Raw genomic sequence first — 15,365 nt, 5'->3', positions numbered from 1 at the left:
AACATAAATCTCTTCTACATTAGACACTATGTATGGTGAGTTATTCATTATACCTTTTCTTATCTTTTTTCTTCTCTTTCTCATACTCAATCATCTAACTCTTTCTTTCATAGCATGCAATGATATTATTTATCTTTCATCTACCTCATCTCATATGTCTCTTGATTTATCATCTACTCTTATTCTCTTTCTTTTTTCTTTCATCCCATGCCCTGTCTTAATCCTCTTCTCAGGCTACCTCATGCTTCGCAAATACTCTTCTTTGTCTCTACCTCTAATTCTTCTATATTTTATCTTTTCTATACTCTTTCTCTTCTCTACTCTGTCTCTTCTCTATCTCTTACTATATTCTCTGTTCTATCTCTTCTTTACTCTTTCTCTTTTCTATTCTCATCTCTGATTCCTCAACATTTTATTCTCCTTTAGACCCAACGGTCTCATCTCATACCATACATTAAGGGAACAATGTCCCATTATCATTATCGGACACGCTCATCCAGACTTACTCCTCTCTCTTATGATCCATCATGGATCCTTAATCTTCTTCTTCTCTTGAATCCCTCATGCATTCCTTACTCTTAATCCCTCACAAATTATCCCTAAGTTCTTACAAAGAACTCTCTTATCTTGTTCCTCTCAAGGAACCTTTTCTCTATTTTCTCTAACCATAAGTAATATGGATTCCCGCAGGAACCATCTATCTACATTCCTAAAGGTAATAATCCACTCTTTCCCCATAAGGACATGATCTCATTCCTAAAGGAATTATACTCTTGTCCTCTTATGATCCATACTCTTCTCCCCGTAGGAACCATACTCTTATTCCTGAAGGAATATCTATATCTTGTTCCCATAGGAACCATACTCTTGTCCCCATAGAAACCTCTATCTCTTATCCCCATAGGAACCATACTCTTCTCCCCGAGGAAACCTCTATCTATTGTCCTCATAGTAAGCATACTCTTATCCCCGAAGGAACCATCTTTCTCTACATCTCTATCTTTGTTATGTAACTCGTCACATAACACTTGTCTCACTGACTATCTATCTCTTCATCACATTAAGAGATCTTCTAATACATATCTAGTGCTCCACTCATTACGTGCTTAATCTACACCTATTTCTAGTAACATATAGGTATCATACACAATACCATAAATGTCTAGACATACTTACTCTTATGATTATGTTTCACATAATCATATTCTATCACTTTCTGCTATCTCTTGGGTAATAAAAAATATATTTCTCATCTTTTTAACATACTCTAGGTATATTTGCATGCACTACTACATGCTTCTAACACATACCTCATACATACCTTAATATACTTACATGCTAAGTTACATGTTCTTACACGTATATTCTTCATTTATCTTCATCTCATGACTTGGGGACATTCACTTAGTCTCCCAAGATACAACATACATGCATATATATATATATATATATATATATATATATATATATATATATAATACATAATCTAATGGGTGAGAGTAATAACTCACCTTCTCAGTTAATAAGGACTAACTACCTTTTTTTTTGGCTCCTTTCTTTAATTGATGCATCTTAATCCATCTGCTTTGCTCTTAGGCATACTTATATACATATACAAGTGTCTTAATACATGTCTTAACCTATTAAGATTTTAATGTCTCTTATGGTCAAAAAAACCACTTAATCGATCAACATTCCAACTTCACATTTTCTACTTCTAAATCCAATCCAAACAATGAATTAAGGACCCATAATACATAATTCATTATAATCTAACCTCTAATGCATCAATCCTAAATTCACTAGTTAGGGTTTCAAACCTTGACTTCACATACATAAATTTCACCATGGAAATCACTTTCGAAGCTTGGCTAAAGCATCTAAACACTATCATTGACATCATAATCAAGCAATAAGTTGATCAATTCAACCAATCTAACCAAAATAGAAATCTCACCATTCAAGCTTAAAGCTTGAACATAGGGAGAAGTCTTTACCTTAATGTGGAGAGGATGATAATCCTATCAATCTGCCATCTCTAGCTCATATTGACACCATTTTTGCATCATAATCACCCCATTTCAGCTCCTAATCGACCCCCAATGAAGAATGGTCAAAATAAGCTATTTAAACATATTATAATTTGTTTTTTTTATGCATAACCACAACGTAGTGGCTCTCCACCACGTTGTGGTGGCCGCAGATCAGCAATGTTTATATGTTGATTCCATTCCAACTTATGATGATGCAACATCCCGAATCTCAGGTATGGCATTTAATTTATTTTATTCATTTTGAGAGGGTAACTCGACGATTTGGAAGCACCAACTCGTCGAGTAGAGAATATTCTGGCCGCAAGATTTTTAGAGTCTACTCGACTAGTCGGAGGACCCCGACGCGACAAGTAGGAGCTGAGTGAGGAAACCCTAATTTTTTGGGTTTGTGATCTATTTAAAGGACCTTAAGCACTCATTTCCGCCACCCTTGTCACCCTACTACACTGTGTGAACCCCTATTCGAGCTATAACCTTGTTTGTGAGAAAGAGAGGCTAATATTGTGAGTTTTAGTGCATTCTTGGAGGAAAGTTGAAGAGAAAAAGACTTTGGACGAGAATGAGCTTTTAGATATGGTTTTCATTCATTCCTAGCTTCTGTTTGAAGGTAAAAAGTCACCATCTTGCTCATTGTTTTGGTTAGATCTTGTTTTTAGGGAATTTAGAGCACTTTTCCCATCCTTCTTGGAGTTCTAGAGTGTAATGAGCTTGTCATGGAGTTGTGACTCCAAATCTGGACATATTGAGGCCCCATAAGCCCAAAGATCCATGCTTTATCCAGCTTTGGGCAAGTCTCCATGCATGAAATCCTTTATGGATCTTGCTTTGGCATTTTGAGCCCTAAATGTCATGCATAAACGTAAAGCTTGCAGCTTTATGTGATAAATGAGCCTTAGAAGGTTAGATCCATAGTATGAGACATCATTCCTGCCTAAAATTGTCTGAATGAGAAAATGGGCTGAAGGGACTCAACGAGTCGATTAACGTTTTTCCATAATTAGTCTGGACACATTGTAACTCGGTGAGTTGATGAATCAACTCGACGAGTTGAGTTGGAATTTCATGATCTTCTTAGGAAAACGAAGGAACTCGACGAGTCGTATAGATGCACTCGACGATTTTGGTCAAAATGGATTGTTGACTCGAGTGCTGACTTCTAGGGTTTGGTCAAGACATGGATTATGGAGACCATGGAGGGGTAAAATGGTCTTTTACCTATTCCAAGATTTAGAGAGAGAGAGAGGTTAACTAAATTTATTTAGAGTTGTGGTTATAAGTGTTAATTAGAGATGATTATGACATGTAGGCGGGGATTAGACCGTTCGAGGGGTACGAGGTTTATTTGCTTACTTACGAGGTGAGTCTTCTCACTATACTTACTATGAGTGATAACTTTGTGTGACCAAAGGGTCTTGTATGCTTATATTGAGTATTTTAATATCCTGCATTATGTCTTTGTGATTTATGTTGTGTATTATGCTGAGCTTTATTGAGTTAGGAGCGGAGGGTCCAACCCGAGTTGTAGGACCGAAGGGTCTCCACCGAGACACATTGACCGAAGGGTCTTCATTGAGATATAGCCATGAGAGGCTAATGTGATGTGTGTGGTATTTTGGGGAACTCACTAAGCTTTGTGCTTACCATGTTATGTGATATGTGTTTCAGGTACTTCTCAGGATCACGGGAAGGCGTTGGCTTGATTGTACACACAAAATGGAGTTTATGTTTTGGGGATCCAAGATTTTAATCAAATAATTTATGAATTTGTGTTTTGATAATTTGATATTGTGGTTTTGAAATTTGATATTGAGAATTATATGGTTTTGAAAATGAAATTTTTGTTTGAAAATTTACGGTGTTACATGTTGGTGGAGTCGTATTACTGAAGGTGCTAAGAGTAGCCTATGGCTATTCCATTTCTAATTCGGGACATGTTACGTATTGGAGATAGTTGGAGCTTATGTTTCGGATATCAGTGGATAGCCCCGCTCGGGCACGATCATTTAGTTCGGGATCGGAGTTGAATCGACCTAGGTTGGTGGTAGAGTGGTTTTGTCCTATTGGAAGTCAGACCTAGTGTAGATATCGGTACCATGTGGATCGGCAGGTCATTCTTATAGTGCCTAAGAGCCGAGTATTGAGGTTCATTCTTTAGACGGGTTCTGACAGTGATACCCATAATTGGTCTTCAGTGCAAGGACCCATCCACTCATTTTGCGTTATGGGTCAGTATCAGCTTGTTTGTCAGACATAAGTGTTCAATAGTTGATTATACAGAGGTGGATCTTTATTAGGGGCAGGGAGGGATGTGGCCCCCCTGATTTTTGTTTGTTACAATTATCCCCTCTACTTTAAATTTATATATATTAGGCCCAAAATATAAAATTTTGGTTGTGGCCCCCCTGCTCATCGATTTTTATACATATTATATTCCCCCCCCCCCCCCCCAAATCAATAGTTGAAGCTCCGCCCCTGTGATTATGGACAACAACTCATTTTCACCAATCGCCTTAAGATAGTCCGGGTAGGAAGTGTGATAATGAAGAGAGCAATGGGGAGAATTGAGATAGTGCTCAAGATGACAAAGCACGTCAAACAGGGGTTACTGACGACCTAGGGTTGCTAGAAGAGTTACGTCGACCGGCGCCATTCAAAGCTAGAGTTTCATGTCGGAGATTTTTTCCTCCTAAAGGTATCCCCATGGAAAGAGGTGATCCGATTCAGGAAGTGGGGAATGTTGGGTCTTAGATATATCGGTCCTTTCAGAGTGACCGCTCGAGTGGGGAAGGTAGCATATCGGTTAGAGCTGCCTGCAGAGTTGAGTCAGATTCATAAGACCTTTCATGTGTCCCAGTTGAGGAAGTGTGTAGCAGATGAGACAGTAATGGTCCTTTTAGAGGACATTCAGGTTGATGATCGCCTGAATTATATTGAGAGGGCGATAGCGATCTTGGATCAGAAGGTGAAGGTCCTTAGGAATAAAGAGGTGCTCTTAGTTCAGGATCATTGGGAGCATTAGAAGGGATCCAAGTGGACTTGGGAGCCGAAGTCTGAGATGCGAGAGCAGTACCCCGAGTTGTTTCCAGAGGATGACTTCGAGGACGAAGTTTGATTCTAGTGGGGGAGAATTGTAACATCCCGACTCCCAGGTATGACATTTAAATTATTTTATTCATTTTAAGAGGGAAACTTGACTATTTGGAAGCACCAACTCGTCGAGTAGAGAATACTATGGCCGCAGGATTTTTTGAGTCTACTCGACGAGTCGGAGGACCCCGACTTGACGAGTAGGAGCTGAGTGAGGAAACCCTAATTTTTCGAGTTTATGTTCTATTTAAAGGACCTTAAGCCCTCATTTCTGCTACCCTTGTCACCCTACTACACTGTGTGAAACCCTAGTCGAGTTATAACCTTGTGTGTGAGAAATAGAGGCTAATATTGTGAGTTTTAGTGCATTCTTGGAGGAAAGTTGAAGAGCAAAATACTTTGGACGAGAAGGAGCTTTTGGATATGGTGTTCATTCATTCCTAGCTTCTGTTTGAAGGTAAAAAGTCACCATCTTGCTCATTGTTTTGGTTAGATCTCATTTTTAGAGAATTTAGAGCCTTTTCCCATCCTTCTTGGAGTTCTAGAATGTTATAAGCTTGTCATGGAGTTGAGACTCCAGATCTGGACATATTGAGGTCCCATAAGCCGAAAGATCCAAGCTTTATCCAGCTTTGGGAAAGTCTCCATGCATGAAACCCTTTATGGAGCTTGTTTTGGCATTTTGATACCTAGATGCCATGCATGAATGTAAAGCTTGCAACTTTACGTGATAAATGAGCCTTAGAAGGTTATATCCAGAGTATGAGAAATCATTTCTTCCTATAAATGTCTGAATGAAAAAATAGACTGAAGGGACTCGACGAGTCGGTTAGGATTTTTCCCTGATGAGTCTGGACACGTTGTAACTTGACGAGATGATGAGTTAACTCAGCAAGTTGAGTTGGACTTTCACAATATTCTAAGGAAAACGAAGGAACTCGACGAGTCGCATAGATGCACTCGATGAATTGGGTCAACATGGACTATTGACTCGAGTGTTGACTTCTATTGACTTTTAGGGTTTTATCAAGACATGGATTATGGAGACCATGGAGGGGTAAAATGGTCTTTTACCCATTCCAAGAGTTAGAGAGGGAGGTTAACTGAATTTACTTAGATTTGTGGTTATAAGTGTTAATTAGAGATGATTATGACATGTAGGCGAGGATTAGACCGTTCGAGGGGTACGAGGTTTATTTGCTTGCTTACAAGGCTAGTCTTCTCACTATACTTACTATGAGTGGTACTTTGTGTGAATGGAGGGTCTTGTATGCTTATATTGAGTATTGTAATATCCTGCATTATGTCTTTGTGATTTATGTAATGTATTATGCTGAGCTTTATTGAGTTAGGACCGGAGGGTCCAAACCGAGTTGTGGGACCAGATGGTCTCCATTGAGACACATTGATCGAAGGGTATTCATTGAGATATAGCCATGAGAGGCTAATGTGACGTATGTGGTATTTTTGGGAACTCACTAAGTTTTGTGCTTACCGTGTTATGTGATATGTGTTTAAGGTACTTCTCAGGATCACGGGAAGACGCCAACTTGATTGTACACATGAGATGAAGTTTATCTTTTGGGGATCTTGGATTTTAATCAAATAATTTATGAATTTGTGTTTTTTACAATTTGATATTGTGGTTTTGAATTAGGATATTGAGAATTATGTGGTTTTGAAAATGAAAATTTTGTTTGAAAATTTATGGTGTTACGGATGATTTTTCTTCTAACTTCAAACGTGCATAACTTCTTCGTGTCTTACCCGTTTTCAGTGGCCTTTATATCAATGTGAAGGTATTGAAAATATCTACACTTCTATATAATTACTTTTGTCTTAATATGGAACTTAAGCCATTAAGCCATGTAAAAATCTTAAAATACCAAATTTGTCCTATTTTCAAATGCATATTCAACAATGCATATCTTCTTCATTTTATCTTCGTTTTCCACAAATCTTATATCCACAAGAAGGTGGGGATGAGTTATATAACTCCATTAAGTCACTTCTAATTGACTTGTTATGGGCTCAATCTATTAATTCACAAACTTGGCCCAAAAAGCATAAAACTTCTGATTTTTCCCTTTTAGCCAAAAATACATCTTCTCATGTATTTATTTTATTGAATTCACTTAGTTAATCTCATCTAAGTGACTTAAACTTATCTTGGAATATTCATGAAGTTAAAACTTCATAAACTTACTAAATTCCTCTAAATGACCATTTTGCACTTTAGATCAATATTTGACTAGAAGTCAAAACTATATATATTTCAGGTTCTTACTGTAACATCCATAAAATTCGAGCCAATTTATAACTTTTTTAAACATTTAAAAGCCATTAGTTATTACCAATTTGTTTTCAAAACAATTCTATATCAGAGTATCCCAGAAACATAGTCATAAAAGGTGAGGAGTTGTACGATCACGCCTTTACCTTTCCGTGATCATCTGATGTACCTAAAACAATAAACTGAAACTATAAGCCCGAGGCTTAGTGAGTTCCCCCAAAATACTGATACACATACAATCTGCATAACCATGTCAACAATATCATAACATAACAAACTAAACAACATGCAATGGGTCCACAACTTTACAAACTGGATTACCCATGGGCCCACAGTGTGAGTTTGGATTGCCTTCTGGCCCCCAGCTCACATTTGGATTGCCATCGATCCTACAATACGAGTCTCCCTTAGCCTATAACTAGAATGCTCTCGGGTTTGTTGGTTACCGTACTGAGCAGTATCACATCAACCCATACCACATAACATATCAACATATAACATAACCATTGAGCATGCAGATAATCATATAACAATACAGGTAGTCCTACAGATCTACCTAACTGGCATAACCACTAGCATGCAACACTAACTTTATACTCAACATACTAACACGGCTAGGATAACATATCTAATAGGCCAGCCTTGGTGCCTTAGACCCTATATTATAGTGAGGTAGCTCACCTAGCACTGTTGAAGTCCTGTGGATGAAACTCCAGCTGCTGGTTGACAGATTCCCAAACTGCCAACATCAAAAAATACCCAATTAATAACTGGGTTCCAAGCCCAAGGTCCAACTCACACTCAAAAGGCCTAATAGTCAAGTAATGGGCCAAAGCCCAACATATGGCCTAATTTTCCAAATTGGGCACAGACCTTTACATGGTCTTTCCTTAAGGCCCATCCATTAATTCTAGTCCAAACTATTGGTATACTAATGACCCAATATCTCATAATCATAAAGGCCCAATTATAGCCCATCTATGGCCTAATTTTCCAAATTAGGCCCCAGTCCTCACATGGGCCTTATCCTAAAGCTCATCTAATTATTTTGGTCCATTAACTTGTTCTTGGATAGCCCATCAATAGTCTAATCGCCAAAGCCCAATAGGAAGGCCCAACTCAAAGCTCATGTGAAATTAGGGTTTTCACATGAAATGACGATTAGGGTTAAGTGTTCCTACTTAACCCATTAAGGACTTAATCCACTAAGGATTTAATATATTAAGTACAATATTGCTTTAGGTTAATTTGAAATGGATCATTAATTAATATTTTAAGTTTACTAACAAATTCCTATGTGTGTCCCGATCAATTCCCAAAATTAGGGTTTTAAGCCATTAGGGTTTTCCAACCCCTAATTAGGGTTTCTACCCAATACTAGCCTATTAGTCGAATGTTTGGGCTTTTAGGTCACTTTGGGCCTCATTGAGCCCATTATGGTTTTATTAGGTGAATTAGGGTTTCCTTGGGCCCATTAGGGCTTCATTGGGCCCGCTTTGACCAAGCATCCCCAAACAAGTCAAACACAACAAGGCAAGCACAACGCCACCCAACACGACGACCAGTGGTGGTTTAGACTTTTATTTTTCATTATTTCGATACGAATTATAATAAAATTACAATAATATCTTAATAACACACACTCATAAAATAATACACACACAACCACCCTTATGGTGGTCGATGGTGGCAGCCACCACCTCACGGTGGTGGTGGTTCCTAATTTTTCGGCCAATCTACCCTATACACACAAACACACCAAAGAAAAAAAATCACCTATCCATACATGCTTCTGATATGCGAGATATACCCCAACCATCCGCCTGGTGGCCCCCGACGACGACAACAAACGTTTTGGGATGACAGCCACCACCTCAAGGTGGTGGCGGTGATCTCCTTTGGGTTCTCAGTCAAGCAATAACACCCCCAACGAGACCTTGCTCGGAATTTGGACACAATCACCACTTGGTGGTGTGTGACGACGTGTAATGACGTAAATTTTAAAACCAATTTTTCATTTTTTCAAACATCCAAACATCGATTAATATTTTAAATTCAACGTAAACAATATTGTCACAACCGAATACATCACAAAGATCATAAAATTGTTTTTTCCCGATAGTGTGTACGATCACACCGGCGCCTTCCCACGGTCCTCGCTAGTACTTGAAACACATAACACAACAACTGTAAGCATAATTGCTTAGTGAGTTCCCCAGAATAGAACCTACGCACATACGCCTTTCCAGGCCCTGACCTTCCGTTCCATGTGTCTCAGGGGACTTCCGTCCCGACTGGGTAAACCTTCCGGTCCTACCCACGTCAACCTTACGTTCCATTTTACAATGCCTTCCGGCCCATAACATATTCGCCTTCCGGCCCATAACATAATGCCTTCCGGCCCATATCAAGCATATCATACATGGCACATATAACGTGTAACTTATCACACATAATGCATATATCTCATATCATATCCGACCTTCCGGTCACACATTCAAACCCTTCCGGGTACAGTATAGTGAGAAGACTCACCTCGTATATCTCGATAACTTGCGAATCCTGGAAATCACTCGTGCTCGATCCCCCGAGCTATAATCCTCCTATAACATCATATATCTCTAATTAATACTTTTGCCACTAAAGTTGACTATCCCTATCAAGTCAACACTGGTCAATTCTGGTCAACGGTCAACTTGACCGGACTCGGCGAGTGCACTAGAGCGACTCAGCAAGTCTAAGAGTTTTTCACCAACTCTCTAGGATTCTTCTTTAGACACGTCGAGTACTCCCCTGACTTGACGAGTTCCATCTGGCAAGAATCGCAGGGCCACCACGACTCAACTCGCCGAGTCACAAGAACAACTCGGCGAGTTCCAACTCAACTCAGTCCACCTGTCAACCCTCTCTAACTCCCCATGACTCACTGAGTCAACCATAACTCGGCAGGACCACTCACCGAGTGGTTAAGGGCAATCTTCATGCTACTCGCCGAGTCTGTTCTTCAGACTCGGCGAGTCCATGCCATGCATCAACTCAATCTTGCTTCTGAGGTCAGATCCGCTCCATCCACTCGTAGATCTGGCCCTCTTAAGCTCATTCATCACGTAAAGTCACAGTCTTGGCTACCATGCAACACTTACAAGGCTCTTTTTGGAGAAATGACCTCTAAGATGGCAACCCTAGTCTCCAACCCAAAAGGAAGGACATAAAGCATGGCATTTGGGACTTTTTGGACCTGCTAAGGTCTAGATCTAGGTACCATACCCCCATGGGACCTCTCACACTTCAATTACAAAGCAAACAAGGCAAGAAGAAACCCTAGATTTGACCATATGAACAAAAACACGGAAATAAGCTCTGAAGATACCTCAAGAAGCTTCCCTTGGCAAAATGGAAGTAGATCCAAGCTCCCAACTCTTCTAGCTTGACTTTCCCCCTTCCTTTCTTGCAAATACACACAAATTTGGTGAACAATGGCCTCTTATCTCACTCACAGGAACCCTTAGCTGCTTTGGTGCTCTCAAGGATCAAGGTAGCCGCAATGAAGGGCCATAAGGTCCTTTAAATAAAGCTTAAGACCAGGAAATTAGGGTTTCATTAAACAGCGCAGACTCGCCGAGTCCATTCCTTGGACTCGCCGAGTCCAGGCACGAACCCGCGTCCAGAACCGCGACCCTACTTGGTGAGTTTGAGCTCCAACTCGCCGAGCCCCTCAAAAAACACCAAAAAAATATATGAATAAAAGATACCTGGAAATCCGGGCTGTTACACGACGATAGTGGCATCCCTAACGGCCACAACGGTGGCTAAAGGTGGTGATTAAGGTCATCAGAACCACAGTAGTGAAAGGAAGAGGATGAGTTGCCTTCTCCGATGGAATAAAGGCCATATAACCTTCTTATCAACTAGCTCCGATTCATGACTTCTCCTCTCATTCGTAATGACAACAGTGGCAACAACAAGAATGGCAGCTTAATGGCGACTGAAGAGGTTTCACAGCCTCATGTTGACATTCCTCGCTCCAAATTGGTAGCCAATGAATCTCTCGGTCAAAAGGACGAGACATGATGGTTAGGTTCGGAGGTTAGAGATGCTAGCAACGGTGGTGGCGGCTGGAAGTTAGGGGTGGTGGCTGGAGGGAGGTAGGGGGTGACGGCTGTATCATAACCAGTTTTAGGGTTAGGGTTTGAGAGGGTAAGGAGGTTATATACCCGGCTCCATGCAAACATATAGAGAAAATGACAAATCTGGTCCCTCCCATTCTAATCTCTTCAAATAAAGTCCAATAATTACCATTTAGACCCTGACTCCTTAAAATCCTTTCAACTTTGACCCAATATTTTACCAAATGGCCCCTCTATGACAATTTCTTTTCAGCTTAGGTCTAAACTTTACTCTTTAGTCCCTGCTTCCATAAATCATTACATATTAAATCCAAATAATACCAAACACCCCTTTCCTTATGAAAATCTCTACAAATTGAGTCATAAAGTTACACATTAACCCTTGGAGATTCAATTCTTGTCATTTGGTTTCCTAAAACCAACGCCCAACTAGTTGTTATCTGATTTTAGACAATAATAATGTAAAATAATGATAACATTGCTTCCGGGGGTTCCAGGTTTATTATTTCATCGCTATATTTTAAACGGGATGTTACACTTACATTAACTATGGTAAAAGGATTAATGGGGAAATTCAATTTACATGGAGAAATCAAGTTTTGTTCATTTGGGTTCGAAGGGCCTTAGTTTTAGGGGCCACCTTTTACAAAGGAACCAGAATTAAAAATGCATGACCATGAAGTGGATGATAGGTATGAAGCTAAAAACAAAATCATAATTATAGATAGCGAGATTGATCTGGAAGATAATGAATTTGGAAATAAGGAGGATAAAGGTAACCATAACGTAAACCCTCCCTCGGTAGAGTCTCCGGTTGTCGGTGATCCAAGAATTCCTTTATTTAATTGTCTCCGGTCCTAATGTATTTTTGTAATCGCAAATGTCACATACCAAAGGTTTTATCCCCTATCCTGGATAAGAGGATTCCAACCATAAATTTAATAACCGATGATGCTAATCCTCATATACATGAGTCGGTCGAGTCAAATCCATATTTAGATCTAGATAGTAATGTGGATGCACATGACCTTGGGCCCAAATTAAAGTTAAACAACATTGTGTCGACACCTATTACACATGTGATAAATTTTACACACATAAATGACACACTCAACTCTTATCTCTCTCTAGCTATTGTATTCCCTTATTTTTTTGTCCTTAAAACAAAATAAATAAATTAATTAATTAAAATCTCTAAAACCATCTGCAACAACCCAATTTTCATGCCCAAAAATTTCATTTAAATAAGTGGTTTGTAAAATATTTGTAGTAAAACATCATCCGATAATATCATTTCATAAAACATATTTCGTGTCTGAAAACCCAAAACATGAAAATAATAATAATGTCAGAGTACAATCCCAGAACATCTCATAATGCGGAAATCTAAAGTGTGTGTATGATGTGCCATTACCGCGTCGGATCCTTCCCCTTCGCTGAAGAGGTACCTGAAACCAAAACTGAAAACTGTAAGCACGAAGCTTAATGAGTCCCCCCATCGTACCACATACCATACAATCATATCACATACATATTGCCAGGCATTTCTGGGGTGCCCGACCTACCCGGTACAACCATTCTGGGATGCCGACATACCCATGTCAAGCCATTCTAGGGTGCTGACTACCCTTCGGTCCTAACAACCGAACCACAGGGACTACTTCACCCTCCTACTACTACTATCACATATAACATAACATATACATATTATCAGACATATCTGGGGTTCCTGAGCTACCCTTCGGTCCTAACAACCGAACTCGGGGACTAGTCCCCTCCTACTACCTCTATCGCATATAACATAACAAGCCAGCATGCAAACATACCATCACATACTGTCAGACGTATTTGGGGTGTCCGACTACCCTTCGGTCCTAACAACCGAACTCCACTACTATCACATACAACATATCATGCTAGAATATAACATATCAGGTAGTAACAAACCTAGATGATATCACAAAGACAATCATCTATCATACGTCTCCTACTAGTGGGCCAACATTGTGGCCTTAGACCCACCGCTACTGGAAGGTAACTCACCTAGAAAAGTAGCTACTGAAAGTCTGCTTGCTAAGCGCCTGACTGCTGAATCGGTAATCCTCCAGCTATAAATCATAAACATAGATTAGCCACTCATAAACACCCTTAGGTCAGATGACTGACCCACCCCTGGTCCAAGGTCAACTCCTTGGTCAAAGTCAACTTCCAGTTGAGTGGACTCGCGGAGTCATGGCACCGACTCGCCGAGTCCTTCTCCCACTAACCCGGTCCTACTTTACAAGTCCCTCTTCCCACTCACTGAGTTACCCTTAACTCACTACTTGGGACGAGAGAACCAGCTCGCGATCCGACTCGCCGAGTCCAAGAACAACTCACTGAGTCCATACGAGCAGATCTCCTACTCGCTTCCAAATCCTCACCAGAGCATCCTTTATGAGGATTTGGGTTTCTAGGACCATTGCTACACGTTAAATTGCTAATTCCGTGTGTAGATACGAAGGGTTGGACCTTCAACACTTAAACCCCTCTTACTCAGTAACTGTTCATCTGACTTGCTGAGTTTGAAGAACAACTCATCGAGTACCAGGCAATCTTCATAGGATTCGCTGAGTTGTTCATCCAACTCGTCGAGTCTAAGGCCATCTTCAAAGAACTCGCCAAGTTCCACTTTGGGACTCGCCGAGTCCCTTGACCCATTTCCCATATAGACAAAATCTGAGACATGCAATGCTTCAAAACCATAGATCTATGCTCCTAAGGCATGCTTATCACATAAAGTGGCAAACTTTACGTGCATGCATGGCCCTATAAGCTCCAAAAGGCAAATCCAAACTCTTTATGAGGTCATACACTCAATGGGGACCTCAATCACTTCAACCACATAAAATTTATGCTTGTAATACGTCCACAAGGTCTAGATCTGTGTCTTCCTTTCTACCTGAATGGAAGCTTCTCATAGTGTAGATTTCAGATCTACTCCCCTTCTTGAACTCTTCAACCTCCTCCTTCTTCTTCTAAGGTCCAAACTTCCTTCACCAAGCAAAATTCACTCACAAGAACAATATAGGGGTTAGGGTTTTTCTCCACAGCTCTCTGGAAGTGCTAGGGACAAGGGAGGCCGAGTTAGAGTGCTTAAATAGGGTGCAAACACCCCAGTTAGGGTTTTTACCCAAACAGGGCCTACTCGCCGAGTCGGGGAACCGACTCGCCGAGTCCGAGGCTCAGACCCCGCGTCTCATCCCACTCCTACTCGGTGAGTTGGTCCTTCAGCTCGCCGAGTCCAAGGCAAAAATGCATGAATTAAGAATTATTAATTACAAGAAATACGTACCGGGAACCAGGTGCTACACCATCCCAAACGATTCGTTCATTCTCTCAAAATAAAGGACCAAAAATAGGCTTCTATGTATGGTAACTCCTCATATATGAAAATCCTTTACAAGGTCATATATAACATAACTATTGGGTTAACTTTAACTCATGTGATTGAAGATAACCTTAGAAAACTCTGGAAGTTGTAGATACCATTTACATTGGTGAAAAGCTTGGTTTTGAGTTCAATGATTTTCATGATCAATTCAGATTGATGGGCGAATGTGATAGTGAAGATCATACCTTATGATAAATTTCTTTTCTTTGAATATTATGGGAGTAAGTAGAAACCACAAATTAGGGTGGGTGAGAAAACTAAAAATCTCACATAATTTGAAGTTTATGTCTATCCAAACCCAATTCGATGACTCATTAAAAACTTATTTTATAAAATTTTGGACCTTTCTGTTATGGATCTTTTTTATGTAA

Source organism: Lactuca saligna, chromosome 3 (assembly GCF_052625555.1).
Source record: "Lactuca saligna cultivar CGN05327 chromosome 3, ASM5262555v1, whole genome shotgun sequence".
Taxonomy (NCBI): Eukaryota; Viridiplantae; Streptophyta; class Magnoliopsida; order Asterales; family Asteraceae; genus Lactuca; species Lactuca saligna.
Note: the sequence above shows the minus strand (reverse complement) of the source record.